Source organism: Bos javanicus, chromosome 2 (assembly GCF_032452875.1).
Source record: "Bos javanicus breed banteng chromosome 2, ARS-OSU_banteng_1.0, whole genome shotgun sequence".
Lineage (NCBI taxonomy): Eukaryota > Metazoa > Chordata > Mammalia > Artiodactyla > Bovidae > Bos > Bos javanicus.
In genome coordinates, this window is record NC_083869.1 from 61,441,673 (window position 1) to 61,456,193 (window position 14,521).

Genomic DNA, 14,521 nt, shown 5'->3' on the forward strand with positions numbered 1-14,521 from the left:
TTATTCTATGGTTTTCTTCTTAGTTAGAAGATGTATGCAAAGGGAAGGAAGCGTAGCGGTTGGTAAAGGACTGCAGGTCTACACTATCTTACAACTCCCATAGCTGGAAAAAAAATGTTTAATTCCTGTATCACAAACTAACAAGATACATCAAACTTAAATTGATGGTCCTTTTAGCTAATTCCATAGTGCTGCTGCTGCTGCTGCTAAGTCGCTTCAGTCGTGTCTGACTGTGTTCGACCTCATGGACTGTAGCTCACCAGGCTCCCCCATCCCTGGGATTCTCCAGGCAAGAACACTGGAGTGGGTTGCCATTTCCTTCTCCAATGCATGAAAGTGGAAAGTGAAAGTGAAGTCGCTCAGTCGTGTCCGACTCTTCGAGACCCCATGGACTGCAGCCTACCAGGCTCCTCCATCCATGGGATTTTCCGGGCAACAGTACTGGAGTGGGGTGCCATTGCCTTCATAGTGATGATTATGATGATCATGAATTCCATAATAATCACAACTAAATCATATACCAAAAATAGCCCATTTTCATTGGACTTGATTCTCCCTAGCTTTCAAGGGTAGCAAACAGAGTTAGGGTCTAATAAAACTGACAAAATTATTGAGACATTGGCTTAACTATTTTCACTAAAGGCTAACCGTTTGTGCCTATTCTTCTCAAGACCCTATAGCAGCAGCACATTAAACATGAGAGGCTACATATTCTAATTCCCATTCTTCTGTGTTCCAGCATAATCTGTTATCAAACTTTTTGGAGCTTCAGATTCTCCCAGGAAGTTTTTTTTCTTTTTTAAAATCCATGTTTCAGAGCCTCAGCCACAGTGATTCTCATTCAGTAGATCTGGGGGTAGAGCCAAGGTATCTGCAATTTTAACAAGTTTCCCAGATGATTCTGATAAAACTGTATGACCAGAGGCAAACTGAATCATTTCTTAGGGCCCAGTTTCCTAATCTATAAAATGACAATGACACCTGCCTTAGTGGTATGGATCATGAATTGGGTGAGCCCTGGTGGCTTGGATGGTAAAGAATCTGCCAGCAATGTGGAAAACCTGGGCTCGAACCATGGGTTGGAAAGATCCCCTGGAGAAAAGAAGGGCAACCCATTCCAGTATTCTTGCCTGGAGAATTCCATGGACAGAGGAGGCTGGGGAGCTACAGTTCATGGAGTCGCAAAGAACTGGACAATATAGTCTAGCCCTTCCCAAATTTTAATTTGCATGCAAATCACTGGAGATCCCCTTAAACGTAGAGTCTGATTCAATCGTCATAGAATAGGGCCTGAGGCATTTCTACCAACCAAGCTGTTGCTGCTACTGCAACTGATATCCAGACCACACTTTGCACCGCAAAAGTATAGAAAATATTAGAAAGTAAAGAGAGAATGTTCTGTCATCCTTCACTGAGACAGAAGTGATATTTTTATTGAAAATACAGATGAAAGTTAAAGGGAATGGTAGAAGATGGGGGACTTAGGATAAATAATGATATTGAGGAATTCCAGATGTTAAATATTATTCAGAAGAATCTATTATGTTCCTTTTAGCATACAGATTTAAAAGTTAAAATATTGTCATCAAAATAATCTAGATAAAATAAGAATTCCTTTTGTAGTTTATTTAGAAGCAACTTTAACAGATTTTACAGAACAAGTTTTTCTGCTCACAGCTAAGTGCTGCTGCTCTGCCCTAGGCCCCCACCAGCCCTGCTTTCCCCCGCTTGCAAACATGAAGCTGTTTCCACTACCTCTGGCTCCCTGGAATTACTGCCCACAGCCAGAGCTCAGAGCTGCCTACCATGGCCTCTCTCGCGCTTTCTCTTCATCCTTGCTAACCGATGTTGCCAGCGTTCTCCATTCCCTTGAAACGGACCCAGGACTTGGCTAGATTGAGAGGGGAAGCAGATGACTAAGGACAGCAGGGAGAAGGGGTATGGAAGATGCCTGTTGCCTCTATGGTGCTGCCTGCTTTGTAGCCTTGGAAGTAACAGACAAAATCTGCTTCCCCTCCTCCCCACCACTCCCGGCTCTAGAGGCAGGGATGGGAACTGAGTCGTTTTATGTTATAAACCATATGGCTTTTTCTTTTAAGGAATAATCTTCCTAGAATGCATCCAGAGTACAGCAGAGTTAAAAAAAAAATAAAATCTGAAAATCGGATGCCTCTTTGCGTAAACTGCTATACCACACGATAGATCCCTTGTTTGTTATCATAAGCACGTGTTTCCCCCAAATTTCCTGTTTTTTAGATGATTTGTGAATTGAAAATTTTGTGCATGGAAGGAAAGCCACATTATTGAAGCTGTAAACAATAGAATGACTATGGCTTTAATCCTTTGAATACGACTTTGTTTCCCATTGACCAAAAACTTCCTAAAGGAAGGAAAGCTAGAAACATTCAGGAAGGATTTGTATTTTATTTCATAACAGCTTTGTGAAGAGGGAAAATCGTTTGGAAACCTTAGATTCCCTTTCCTGGTTGATGGGCATCAGAACACACAGCCGTGCTGGGCTCTGTTTGCAGACGGTAGCTTCCCGCCCACCAAAGACTTCCTGACCTCAGTGCCAGCTTTGTTTTATTATTGTCACACTGACACCAACAGACATTCATCCTGTGCCAGAGTTTCACATATTCCCTGGACACACTAGGAACAGGTGCACCCACCATTCATCTCAGTTTATTTACACAGATCAAAAAATGTTTCCCTAACATAGTCTATTGCATATTCCATAATTCATGGATTATCTGTTAATTAAAGGGATGTAATAACAACAATTGCAAAATAAGTCATCATCCATTGAAATCTTAATAAATCACTTTAAATCCTCTCCCCTGAGGACTGTATTTTCATTTACTTTATGCACCAAGAAACATGCTATTTAAAAATAAGGTACAAACAGAGAACTGTACTCAGTATCTTATAATAACCTATAATGGAAAGAATCTGAATATATATATATTTAGTTTTAATATGTATGCATATGTATACACATATATATATAACTGAATCACTTTCTGTACACCCAAAACTAACATTGTAAATCAATTATACTCCAATAAAATTTTTGAAAATGAGTATATATTACAAGAAACTAGAAAACATTAAACTTGGTAGTGAAATGTTGAAACTTTCCATATTTTAAAAAAAGTTATTAATTAGCTGGATTATCCTTATAATTTTGGAGACAGGGGTCTGTGGATAAGAGAAACTAGCCTTAAATCCCTAAATGCTGATGTGACCATCCCTGCTTTGTGTATATTCTGTGCCGGAGGCATAAATTACAGACCCCAGTGCTCGGGCTGTCAGTCCCCACTGCAGAAGCCAAAAGGGCCCCGTGGACACCTGCCCCTTCCAAGATTCTAAGTGATATCAGCCTCATTTAATAAGCCCCACTGAATGAAGAACACCACACACACTTCTTGTGGCCATCAGCCTTTAGGGCTTTGGCTCAGGTATGCGTCTAGAGATGTAATTTAGATATTTGTCATCCTGAGAATTATGTTTCAGGTAGCAAATCCTCATTATCGACCTGCTCCATCAATGACTTCCCAGAGACAGAAGGTGCAGCTGAGGTTAGGCTTTGGTCTTGTCAGTGGTAATTAGGGAAGGCAACACCTCTTCATCCACAAGGTCCTGTCTTTACAGCATTACCTGTGCCAGCAGGAACAGCCAGCCTCCCACTCTGTTAGGGACACACTGGGGGAAAAAGACTGGCTGAAAGACAGGATTCATTTCCACTGCTTTCCAGAGCAGTGTTTGCTTTGTCTTAAGTCAGGGAAGGCCTCCAAGTTACTTTCAGTAGCAGATTTAAGCGACTGTTTCTGTATTAGAGTTTTTAGTCTTTTGTCTAAGCACGGACCCTTCTGAGTGTCTGTTGCTAATTATGAACCATTTCCCCACACCAAAAGTGCACGTACATGTAAACACACGAAGTGTCGCATACCATTTCAAAAAGGTCAGGGACGCTTGGAGACCAGGAACCTCAGATTAAGGACATGTGACTGAGACTGAGATACTTTTTAAACTTATAGAAGTCAGTTTCATAACACATATCTCCAAAGCCTTTAGGGGATGAAATTAAAATGAAAGCGTCAAAAAAGATCGTACTTTTCTAAAGTAGTTGTGACAGTTGTCTTTTTTCCTGAGCAAACATTGTATCAGATCAGATCAGATCAGATCAGTCACTCAGTCGTGTCCGACTCTTTGCGACCCCATGAATCGCAGCACGCCAGGCCTCCCTGTCCATCACCAACTCCCGGAGTTCACTCAGACTCATGTCCATCGAGTCAGTGATGCCATCCAGCCATCTCATCCTCTGTCGTCCCCTTCTCCTCCTGCCCCCAATCCCTCCCAGCATCAGAGTGTTTTCCAATGAGTCAACTCTTCGCATGAGGTGGCCAAAGTACTGGAGTTTCAGCTTTAGCATCATTCCTTCCAAAGAAATCCCAGGGCTGATCTCCTTCAGAATGCACTGGTTGGATCTCCTTGCAGTCCAAGGGACTCTCAAGAGTCTTCTCCAACACCACAGTTCAAAAGCATCAATTCTTCGGCGCTCAGCTTTCTTCACAGTCCAACTCTTACATCCATACATGACCACTGGAAAAACCATAGCCTTGACTAGATGGACCTTTGTTGGCAAAGTAATGTCTCTGCTTTTCAATATGCTATCTAGGTTGGTCATAACTTTCTTTCCAAGGAGTAAGCGTCTTTTAATTTCATGGCTGCAGTCACCATCTGTAGTGATTTTTGAGCCCAGAAAAATAAAGTCTGACACTGTTTCCACTGTTTCCCCATCTATTTCCCATGAAGTGGTAGGACCGGATGCCATGATCTTCGTTTTCTGAACGTTGAACTTTAAGCCAACTTTTTCACTCTCCTCTTTCACTTTCACCAAGAGGCTTTTGAGTTCCTCCTCACTTTCTGCCATAAGGGTGGTGTCATCTGCATATCTGAGGTTATTGATATTTCTCCCGGCAATCTTGATTCCAGTTTGTGTTTCTTCCAGTCCAGTGTTTCTCATGATGTACTCTGCATATAAGTTAAATAAACAGTTAAATAAACATTGTATAGTTGAGCATGAAACACCAGCTCCAACCTTTGCATCTTACACTCTAAGGCAGCATGGTAATTCATGGTTATCTAGATGTCCATATATACTGTGGATAGAAATAATAGGTACCCTGACTGTAGCTTAGTTTACATGAAACCAAGAAGTTTGCCTATAGGATTTATTTAGTCCTCACAACAACCACACAAGGTAAATACCACTAACCTTTTCTACACCTAAGGACATTGATGCTCAGAGAAGAAAGCAATTTTTCCAAAGCCACATAATAAGCAGCAGAGACAGGACTCTCCCCAGAACTGTTTATCTCCAAAGACCTTGCTCTAAATACACATGAGAATGCAGATCTATCCAATTTTATAACTAGCTTTTTTTATATCCCCCAGAATTCTTGAGGCAGTTATCAGGCAGATAGGGAGGAGAAGGACTTTTAAGCTACTTGAAGCAAAATCACACCCTGTCTTCACAGTAATATCTCTAGAATGTCTGCCTAAGAGGGACCTGAAGGCAGTCGTCCAGTTTGGAAAGTGGCACTGGGAGCTCATGTTAAGGCTGCAATTGAGTAAGAAACACAGAGGCTACTCCCCACTTTGAGTATGGCTGGCATCACTTTGGCTGCCCCTGGCTTCTGTTATGAGAAGCAGCAGCTGTCCCCTCCACTCTGATGAATGATGAGGGAATCTGTGCTGCACTCTCGCCTGGGTCTCCCTATCTAGCCCACAACTGCGCTGCCTTGGTCCTCCCGCCAGCTCTGTTTCTCTACCCGCTTCTCCAGGTGGCTGCCTGCCTGTCACTCTGCTGCCCTCTCTGGTGGCCACATGGGGATGAGAAACCTGTGAAAACTGAGCAAACACTCCATACTACCCACTGTGAATGTAGAAATAGACTCCTCTAACATGTTTTTCTAAATGTGAGTGGCAGCATGAGACACAGTCCAGAGCCTAGTATTAATAAAAATGAATGACGCAGTCAAAGCCTGAAAGAACTTTCTTAAAGTGTGAGGATCAAGTAACACAAGTGACAGAAATTTCACTCGCCTAAGTCACTTTAGGGATAACCTGATGAGCATGAGGCATTTTTTGTGGGAAGCAGTTCGTGGCTGGTGATTCCTTCACTTGCTATTGGACTTCACACAAGTTACTTCATTTCTCTGTGCCTTGGTTTTCCCATCTGTAAAATGGAGATAATAATAGCATCTAGTTCAAAGTTGCTCTGGGGGTTAAATATATTAATAAATATATTACATTTAAAACAGTGTCTGGCACATGATAAGTATTCAAAAATTGTTATGACTACTTTGGTTTATCATTTGGCCATTTTCATAAACAAGGAAGGGTGAACTATTTAGTCCATAGAGCCAAAAGAATATTGTGAAGTCTCAGAAAGTATGTTACACTTGTCCAGAAGTCTGGGGGTGGTGAGGTAAGCAGGTGAACTTGATGCAAGGCCTCAAAACAAGGTGAGTAGAGCCCCAGCAGGCCAGTTAGGTATTGGACTGTAGCCCTCCAGGCTCCTCTGTCCATGGGATTCTCCAGGCAAGAATACTAGAGTGGGTTGCCATGCCCTTCTCCAGGGGATCTTCCTGACCCAGGGATGGAACCCATGTCTCTTATGTTTCTTGCATTGGCAGGTGGGTTCTTTACCACCAGCACCACCTGGGAAGCCCTTTACTGCATTACAAACCATCTGAAAACATAGTGGTTTTAACAGCAGCAACTTATTATTTATCATTTTTCTATGAGTTGATCAGGCAGTTCTAGTTCAGAGTGTTGGTTAGGGTCCTGAGATGGCCGGAATGTCCAAAATGACCTCATTCACATCCCAACTGGGAGCTCAGCAACGGTTGCTGATCAATGTCTTTCATTTTCCTCCATGAGGACTCTTCACATGGCTTCTTGGGCTTCCTCACAGCTCACAGCATGGCAAGTGGATCCAAGAAAGATCACTCTAAGACATGAAAGTAGAAGCTGCAGATTTCTTAAGACTCAGCCCTGAAAGTTGCAAGGCATCATTTTTTTGCTGTATCCTATTGATCAGAATAAATCATTGGCCAGCTTAGATTCACAAGTAAAGAAAATAACCTCTTCTTGTGTGTAAGGGAATAGCACAGTCACACTGCAAAAGAACATATGGGACGGGAGATCTTTTTTCTTGCCATCCTCAAAAACATTCCTAGCTCACAGAATAGGAACTAGATTTTCTTAACTTTTGGATTGAGTGACTCAATTAGGAAGACCTGTCTGAGTTTGGATCATTGAAAAGAGAAATAGATGGAATTAAGTGTTTTAATTTAGCATGACTTGTTTATAAGTGACTTAAAGTTATTCTTCAGAATACAGAAAATAGTTCCTTTGGATCTAAAAGTCATATTTAGAATTATTAATAAGAATAGATAAAGGACATTAGGCTGATGGAGAGAATGGACTTGTGGACACAGAGGAAGGAGAGGGTGGGATGATTGAGAGAGTAGCACTGAAACATGTACATTACCATATGTAAAGTAATTAATAGATAGCTAGTGGGGAAGTTACTGTATGGTACAGGGAGCTCAGCCTGGTGCTCTCTGATGACCTAGAGGAGTTGGATGGGGTGGGATGGTGGGAGGAAGGTTCAAGAGGGAGAGGATATATGTATGTAGCGTTAGCTGCTCAGTCATGTCCCACTGTTTGTGACCCCATGGACTGCCGCCCACCAGGCTCCTCTGTCCAGGGGATTCTCCAGGTAAGAGTACTGGAGTGGGTTGCCATGCCCATCTTCCTGATCCACATTGTTGAACTGCAGAAACCAACACAACATTATAAAGTAATTATCTTTCAATTAAAAATATTTTTTTTTAAAAAAAGGACACTAGACTAGAGAACATAATTATCAGTGAAGAACATTTCTAAAAGTAAAACACTTTTCCTTAAAGAAGAGATAGACGATAAAACTTCACGTGCTCCCTGAATGGTGGCAACAGTGAACTTATAGTGAAAAACTGTATTATGTTAAAGCGAACAAAGCAGAAAACAACAAAAGGGCACCTGAATAATGAATAAGAACAGTCAAACAGCAAGAGGCACATGAGATCCCCATAGCTGCTATTACTATTTGATTGTTTCCCCACTTCCAACCTCATGTACAGTTCTTTTAAAAGTGCGATATACTTTGCATTTGCTTCTTATTTTATATTTCAATTTATTGCAGGGAGGGAGTTTGAGTCCTATTGCAGTATTTCTGGATATGGCTACAGTCAAACATGGAATCACAAAATAAGATTGGACATAATCCAACCAAATGAATTACTACTTACCCTGAACTCTCTAGGTCCCCATGATTGTACAAAGCCTGGTCTTTGCGATAAGTTATAGATGGATAATGTGAAAAAGTCAACAGCAGATAGATTTGGGTAGATTTTTCGATGTTGGGGAGAAGAGAAGGCAATAAGAAATGATACCAAGATTTGGGGCCTGGATGTTATATGAATGGCTATGTTTGCTAGAGTGATTAACAAGGTAAGTAGGAAGGAAAGTGAATTGTGTATTGCAAGGGAAGATTACAAAAACAAGTTTGAGACTGAAAGAATATTTTAAGACAAAGTAGCAGCTTGCCAGCATTTTCATAACATACTGATATCCTTGGCTTACTTCTATTTGGGAAAGGATCCCCACTCATTCTCCTTTTATGAGACTATAACTTTTTATTATTCATTTTACTGTTTGTCATTTATTGAGTTGTTTCTACCCAGTGTGTTTACAACTCACATAAAATACAGAAAACAATCAAATATACAGAAACAAGCCTGGGAAATGCAACTCACCCAGAGAAAATATCATTAGTATCTAGCGGCAGCTGCACACTGTAAAACAATTGGAATCGTCTCAGCTAGAAAGCAAATGAAAAACAAGGGAAATGAGTATCTAGATGCCTCAATGGAAAACTTTTTTTTTTTTTTAATAGAAGGTAGTTTTAAATGGGCCGTCAGGGAAAGAGGATAAGTTGTGTAAGTGAGAAACAAGACAATCCATCAAGGACAGAATGCAAAGAAGAGAAAAAGGTAAAAGTTCTCATGGGAACAGGATATAAAGTTGATGACAATGGGCCTTCATAGAGGATGAACAGCAACATAACAATGTGTGCTATGTGTTATTTGCATAAACTCCAAAGAACTTGGCACCATCTACATCACAAACATAAACCAGGAAGTGGGGGGCAGGAGGGGGGGGGAAGCGTTTCAAGCAGCCAGACTAGGAGTGGGAGTTTTCAACTTTACTCAAGTACCTAGGCCCTCCCTCTGCAATAATTCCAATAAGCTTCACTACTTTTTTCAAACTCAACCATTTTAAACAAGATTCAAACTCAACATCTACATAGTTTCCACTATAATAATAGCTCACACTTGTTGAGCACTAACTATGCACCAGGCATTGTCCTAAATTCTATCTGGATGGACTCATTTATCACTTATTGCAACCTTAGAGATAAGGACTAGGATTATCTTCATTTTATAGATGAGGTGATTGAAACACAGAGAAGTTTTTTAAAGTACCCCAAATCACACAACTAATAAGTGGTAGATTTGGGATCTGAACCTAGATTAGTCAGGTTCCTACATCCTAAATAACTAGACTGGCCCCACCCAAACTTGAGTGCTCATCAGAATCATCCAAAAGGCTTTGAAAAACAGAGTGCTGAGTTCCACCCTCAGAATTTCTGACATTAATAGTTCTGAAATGAAGCCAGAGCCTTTACATTTCTAACAAGTTTCCAAGTATATTAGTTAGCTAAGGCTGCCGTAACAAAGCGCTGAAACCATGCAACTCAGATTTGCAATTTGAACCCTTGTGCAGGGACTCAAACTGGGCCTAAACCCAGACTGGGACTTGAACCCATGGTTTTTTAAATTGAGATCTCACAGCTGGTCTCAGGACTTAATGAAGCTCACGTTCTTAATGCCTCCTCACTGAAAGAATGCAGTGAGAGACAAAGTGATAGGAAAGAAACAGATTTACTTAGAGAGAAACACAGATGGTGAATGCAGCCATGAAATTAAAAGACGCTTGCCCCTTGGAAGAAAAGCTATGACCAACCTAGACAGCATATTAAAAAAGAGACATTACTTTGTCGACAAAGGTCCATATAGTCAAAGCTATGATTTTTTCCAATAGTCATGTATGGATGCGAGAGCTGGACCATAAAGAAAACTGAGCACCGAAGAATCGATGCTTTTGAACTGTGGTGTGGGAGAAGACTCTTGAGAGTCCCTTACCCTTCAAGGAGATCAAATCAGTCAATCTTAAAGGAAATTGGTCCTGAATATTCATTGAAAGGACTGATGCTGAAGCTCCAATACTCTGGCCACCTGATGCAAAGAACTGACTCATTGGAAAAGAAGCTGATGCTGGGAAAGATTGAAGGCAGAAGGGGACAACAGAGGATGAGATGGTTGAATGGCATCACTGACTCAATGGACATGAGTTTGAGCAAGCTCCGGGAGTTGATGATGGACAGGAAAGCCTGGCATGCTGCAGTCCACAGGGTCGCAAAGAGTCAGACACCACTAAGCAACTGAACTGAACTGAAGAACTCAAAAATCTTGGCAATTCACAAAAGGACAAATATTTTATTATTCCATTTATATGAAATACCTAAAGCACTTAAACCATGAAAACAGAAACTAACATGATAGTTTCCAGGGAACTGGGGAGGGGGGAAATGGTGAGTTGTTCTTTGATGAGTATACAGTTTCAGTTTTACAAGATGAAAAAGTTCTACAGATCTATTATATAACAATGTGAATACAGTTAGCACAGCTAAACAGTACCTTTTAAAAAGTTAAGAGCGTAAATTTTATATTATGTGATTTCTTAATCACAATTTGAAAAAAAATTTGTGAAAAAAATTGCATAGCAAATCGGAGTCATTTAGGCCCACACTTCAGAGGCCCTGAAGACATTACTTTGTTGTATAGAATATTTGCATTGTTCCTCTCACCTTAAATCCCATTAGCTGTTCCCTTGCCTGGAATGCTTCTTCCCCAGATATGTTCCTGGCCTTGTCTCTCACTATCTTTAAATTGTGAAATGTCACCTTCTCAATGAAGTGTACCCTGATCATATTTAATATTGCAACTCACCCCATGCTCCTGCCACTCAGCACTCCCCATTTCCCTTATCTTGCTCTACTTTTTTTTCTTTCTTATTATCACTGTCTAACATATTGTAGAATTTACTCATTATAATTTTTTTTGTCTACCTCCACACCTCTAAAAGGTAAGATCTACAAGAGCTGGTATCTTTATCTTGCTTTGTTCCCTAATGTATCTCAAATGCCCAGACTAATGCCTTTCACATAGTTGGTACTTATTTGTTGAACAAATGGATGAGCATTAGCCATGAGCTAAGTGTCTTATATGCACTACATGTGTGTGTGTGCTAAGTTGTTTCAGTCGTGTCCAACTCTTTTTGACCCTGTAGACCATAGACTGCCAGGCTCCTCTGTCCATGGGATTTTTCAGGCAAGAACACTGTAGCAGATTGCCGTATCTATCTCCAGAGGATCTTCCCGAACCAGGGATCCAACCTGAATCTCTTACATCTCCTGCGTTGGCAGGCAGGTTCTTTACCACTAGCACCATTTGGGAAGCCCCTTACCTGCACTAACATTATAAAATAAAATATGAAAAATGACTTTTGTGTTAGGATGGCAGATCCAGTCTTGCTTCTGGCCCTAGTCCTACAGAAACTAAAATCACACAGATGGGATAACAGAAAGGGGGAGAATACCCCCAAAATTCAAGGAGCTGGAAAGCAGACAGACCAGTGCTAACCAATTTTGCAGATATGAAAAGCTGAATCCTAAGGCAGTAGTCAGGAAAGCTGAGAATCAACCTAATTTATACCATAGAAACCTCAGAATACTCAGGATAAGCAGCACCAACTACCTCTGCAAATAGAAGTGGGGAGGAGAACTTACAGGGAAAACTGTGGGAAACTACATGAAAAGTCTGATCCTTACATCCCTCCCTACTTCACTATTTTGTCAAGAGTCCTCTTCTACCCTGACATGATGTATTCTCTGGAGACGGTAAAAAAGTGAGTCCTTGAACTTTAGAACCTAGGTACTATACCAAGACTAGAATTCAGTGACCACATGCATGTAGAATGCTGAACATTCCTAGAACACTAGAAGACCTTTTATCTTCAGGTAGGAGATTAGAAGCACTTTACACTGAACAGTCTGACTAGCCAAAGGGAAAGAACTAAAGATAAAGACACCTACGGTTGCCCACCAAATGGCCCAATCCGTTTTACCACTGGGTAAAACCTGAAACTGGCAAACTCCAGTCCCACTCCAATAATTTTGCCTAGAAAATCCCATGGATGGAAGGGCCTGGTAGGCTGCAGTCCATGGGGTCGCTAGAGTCGGACACGACTGAGAGACTTCACTTTCACTTTCATGCATTGGAGAAGGAAATGGCAACCCACTCCAGTGTTCTTGCCTGGAGAATCCCAGGGACGGTGGAGCTTGGTGGGCTGCCGTCTATGGGGTTGCACAGAGTCGGACACGACTAATGCGATGCAGCAGCAGCAGCAGCTGCAGCAGCAGCTGCAGCAGCAGTCAAATGCTCAGAGCTTCTAATTAGCTTTTAGTGCCCACTTTTAACATGAGCTGACAATCAAAGAATCACCCATAAACAAATAAGTGAATGAATGAATGTTGAAACATCACAATATACAGGAAATATAAATATAAATTTATTTACGCCAACTTCAGTTCAGTTCAGTTCAGTCTCTGCTTTTCAATATGCTATCTAGGTTGGTCATAACCTTCCTTCCAAGGAGTAAGCATCTTTTAATTTCATGGCTGCAGTCACCATCTGCAGTGATTTTGGAGCCCCGAAAAATAAAGTCTGACACTGTTTCCACTGTTTCCCCATCTGTTTCCCATGAAGTGATGGGACCAGATGCCATGATCTTCGTTTTCTGAATGTTGAGCTTTAAGCCAACTTTTTCACTCTCCTCTTTCACTTTCACCAAGAGGCTTTTGAGTTCCTCTTCACTTTCTGCCATAAGGGTGGTGTCATCTGCATATCCGAGGTTATTGATATTTCTCCCAGCAATCTTGATTCCAGCTTGTGTTTCTTCCAGTCCAGCGTTTCTCATGATGTACTCTGCATATAAGTTAAATAAGCAGGGTGACAATATATACAGTCTTGACGTACTCCTTTTCCTATTTGGAACCAGTCTGTTGTTCCATGTCCAGTTCTAACTGTTGCTGCCTGACCTGCATACAAATTTCTCAAGAGGCAGATCAGGTGGTCTGGTATTCCCATCTCTTTCAGAATTTTCCACAGTTTATTGTGATCCACACAGTCAAAGGCTTTGGCATAGTCAATAAAGCAGAAATAGATGTTTTTCTGGAACTCTCTTGCTTTTTCCATGATCCAGCGGATGTCGGCAATTTGATCTCTGGTTCCTCTGCCTCTTTTAAAACCAGCTTGAACATCAGGAAGTTCACGGTTCACATATTGCTAAAGCCTGGCTTGGAGAATTTTGAGCATTACTTTACTAGCATGTGAGATGAGTGCAATTGTGCGGTAGTTTGAGCATTCTTTGGCATTGCCTTTCTTTGGGATTGGAATGAAAACTGACCTTTTCCAGTCCTGTGGCCACTGTTGAGTTTTCCAAATTTGCTGGCATATTGAGTGTAGCACTTTCACAGCATCATCTGCACAGCATAAATAAATAAGGATTCACCAGACAACTGACGTGGGTCTCTAACATGAAAGAGACCAAAAGCTAACAAAAAGCAACTTGTAAGACATGGGCTATTAGAGAGAATACTTTAAAACTCGCCCCCAAAATCACCTTATTAATATGCTCAGAAAGATACTGCATTCATGAAAAAAGATCAGTATTCTATTCTTTTAAACACAATTCAGAGAACAAAATGGTGTATGGGAAATGATAACATATGACAGCAGAAATGAGAAAATCTCACTTGAAAGATTAGAAGATAAAGCTGAAGAAATCTCCCCAAAGGCAGTTTAAAGAGGCAAGGAAATAGAGAATGGAGAGAAATGATAAGGAAATAAGATGACCAGTTTGGAAAGGCCAGTATTTGAATAATAAAAATTGAAGCAAGAAAGCAGAGAGGAATTAAAGGGAGAGAATCATTGAAGAAATTTTTAAGAAAATGCCCCAGAATTAAGTGAGTTTCCAGGCTGAAATGCCTGCTGAGTGTCCAGCACAATGTTGAATTTAGACCCATAGGTTGGTACACATTGTGAAATTTCAGAGGGTTAGGAACAAAGAAAAGGACTAGTGGTAACTTACTTAGCAGATATCCTGCAAACCTTTTTTACATGGGAAAAAAAAAATCACATACAAAGGATTAGGAATCACAATGATGCTTCAAACCTCTTAACAGCAATACCTATACTGGATCCATGGGCCTCATAGTCAT

At 40.9% G+C, this 14,521-nt stretch overlaps 1 long non-coding RNA gene across 1 annotated transcript; it reads right to left on the minus strand.

The window, feature by feature from the left end:
- Window positions 1-2,404: 2,404 nt before the first annotated feature.
- On the minus strand, window positions 2,405-9,414 carry LOC133260590 (uncharacterized). The gene is made up of 2 exons (XR_009740879.1): window positions 8,874-9,414; window positions 2,405-6,244 (listed from the first exon to the last, which is right to left on the minus strand). It is a non-coding gene; the product is annotated as an uncharacterized LOC133260590 (long non-coding RNA).
- Between the last annotated feature and the right edge of the window lie 5,107 nt (window positions 9,415-14,521).